Source organism: Arachis duranensis, chromosome 5 (genome assembly GCF_000817695.3).
Source record: "Arachis duranensis cultivar V14167 chromosome 5, aradu.V14167.gnm2.J7QH, whole genome shotgun sequence".
Classification (NCBI taxonomy): domain Eukaryota; kingdom Viridiplantae; phylum Streptophyta; class Magnoliopsida; order Fabales; family Fabaceae; genus Arachis; species Arachis duranensis.
The window spans coordinates 55,670,618-55,673,321 of NC_029776.3; positions in this window are offsets into that span (position 1 = coordinate 55,670,618).

Here is a 2,704-nt window from a genome sequence, read left to right on the forward strand (position 1 = left end):
CAAAAAAAAATTTATATTGATAAAAAGGAATAAAAGCCAAACAGCCCTTAAAACCTAAAGGCAAGGGTGAAAAGGATCCAAGGCTTTGAGCATCAGTGGATAGGAGGGCCTAAGGAAATAGTTCCAGGCCTAAGCGGCTAAACCAAGCTGTCCCTAACCATGTGCTTGTGGCATGCAGGTCCAAGTTACAAACTTGAGACTGAGTGGTTAAAGTCGTGATCCAAGGCAAACAGAGTGTGGACTGAGTGGTTAAAGTCGTGATCCAAGGAAAAAAGAGTGTGCTCAAGAGCTCTGGACACCTCTGACTGGGGACTCTAGCAAAGCTGAGTCACGATCTGAAAAGGTTCACTTAGTCATGTGTCTGTGGCATTTATGTATCTGGTGGTGATACTGGAAAACAAAGTGCTTAGGGCCACAGCCAAGACTCATAAAATAACTGTGTTCAAGAATCAACATACTACACTAGGAGAATCAATAATACTATCTGAATTCTGAGTTCCTATGGATGCCAATCATTCTGAAATTCAAAGGATAAAGGGAGATGCCAAAACTGTTCAGAAATGACCAATTTACTGAAGCATATGCAACTAAGTCAACAACAAGCTCAGCAAGTTCAACTTTCTCCACCACAGCAAAGCCAACAGTTGGTTCCATAAAGAGTATGCAGAATCTGTGCCGACTACAGTTATTATACTGATGAGTGTCCACAACTCTAACAGGAAGACCACACTGTGGTAGCCACCCATGATGAGCGGATATTTTATACGCTTTTTGGGGGTAATTTCATGTAGATTTTAGCATGTTTTAATTAGTTTTTAGTTTAATATTATTAGTTTTTAGGCAAAAATCATATTTCTGGACTTTACTATGAGTTTGTGTGTTTTTCTGTGATTTCAGGTATTTTCTGGCTGAAATTGAGGGACTTGAGCAAAAATCTGAGTTAGGTTGAAAAAGGACTGCTGATGCTGTTGGATCCTGAAGGAGTCCAATTAGCGCGCTCTCAATGGCGTTGGAAAGTAGACATCTAGGGCTTTCCAGCAATATATAATAGTCCATACTTTGCGCGAAGATAGATGACGTAACTTTGCGTTGAACGCCAAGTACATGCTGCTGTCTGGAGTTAAACGCCAGAAAAACGTCATGATCCGGAGTTGAACGCCCAAAACACGTCATAACTTGGAGTTCAACTCCAAGAAAGGCCTCAACTCGTGGATAGCTTTAGTCTCAGCCCCAGCACACACCAAGTGGGCCCCAGAAGTGGATTTCTGCACCAATTATCTTAGTTTACTCATATTCTGTAAACCTAGGTTACTAGTTTACTATTTAAACAACTTTTAGAGACTTATCTTGTACCTCATGACATTTTCATATCTGAATTACATACTTTTTGACGGCATGAGTCTCTAAACTCCATTGTTGGGGGTGAGGAGCTCTGCGGCGTCTTGATGATTTAATACAATTCCTTTGTTTTTCATTCAAACATGCTTGTTCTTATCTAAAATGTTTATTCGCGCTTAATTATGGAGAAGGTGATGATCCGTGACAATCATCACCTTCCTTAATCCATGAACGTGTGCCTGACAACCACCCCCATTATACATCAGATTGAATGAGCATCTCTTAGATTCATTACTCAGAATCTTCGTGGTATAAGCCGGATTGATGGCGGCATTCATGAGAATCCGGAAAGTCTAAACCTTGTCTGGGGTATTCCGAGTAGGATTCTGGGATTGAATGACTGTGACGAGCTTCAAACTCCTGAAGGTTGGGCGTTAGTGACAGACGCAAAAAAACACTGGATTCTATTCCGACATGATCGAGAACCGATAGATGATTAGCCGTGCGGTGACAGCGTGCGTTGAATATTTTCACTGAGAGGATGGGAGGTAGCCATTGACAACAGTGAAACCCAACATATAGCTTGCCATGGAAGGAGCCTTGCATGCATGAAGAAGAAGACAGTAGGAAGTTTGCGTGTGGAGAAGGATTTCAAGGAAGAGTTGAAGTTCAGAGGACAAAGCATCTCCAAAACTCCAACATATTTCTCATTACTGCACAACAAGTAACGCTATTATTCTCTTTTATTTTTCCAATCTAATAATTCCAACTAATAATTTTAATTAAGATCCTGACTAAGAATAATAAGATAAGCATAGCTTGCTTCAAACCAATAATCTCCGTGGGACGCCCCTTCTACTGGTTCTATTTGGGACAGGTGATCTGCTACTTGGTTTTCTGTCCCTTTTCTGTCTCTTATTTCTATATCAAACTCTTGCAGGAGCAACACCCATCTTATAAGTCTAGGTTTTGAATCTTGCTTTGTGAGTAGATATTTAAGATCAGCATGATCAGTGTACACAATCACTTTTGATCCTACTAAATAGGATCTGAATTTGTCAATGGCGTAAACCACTGCAAGTAGCTCTTTTTCTGTGGTTGTGTAATTCTTCTGTGCGTCATTTAGAACACGGCTGACATAGTAAATGACGTGCAGAAGCTTGTCATGCCTTTGTCCCAACACTGCACCAATGGCATGGTCATTGGCATCACACATCAATTCAAATGGTAATGTCCAGTCTGGTGCAGAGATGATTGGTGCTGTGACCAATTTAGCTTTTAGAGTCTCAAATGCCTGCAGACATTCTTTATCAAAGATAAATGGCGTGTCAGCAGCTAGCAGGTTGCTCAGAGGTTTGGCGATTTT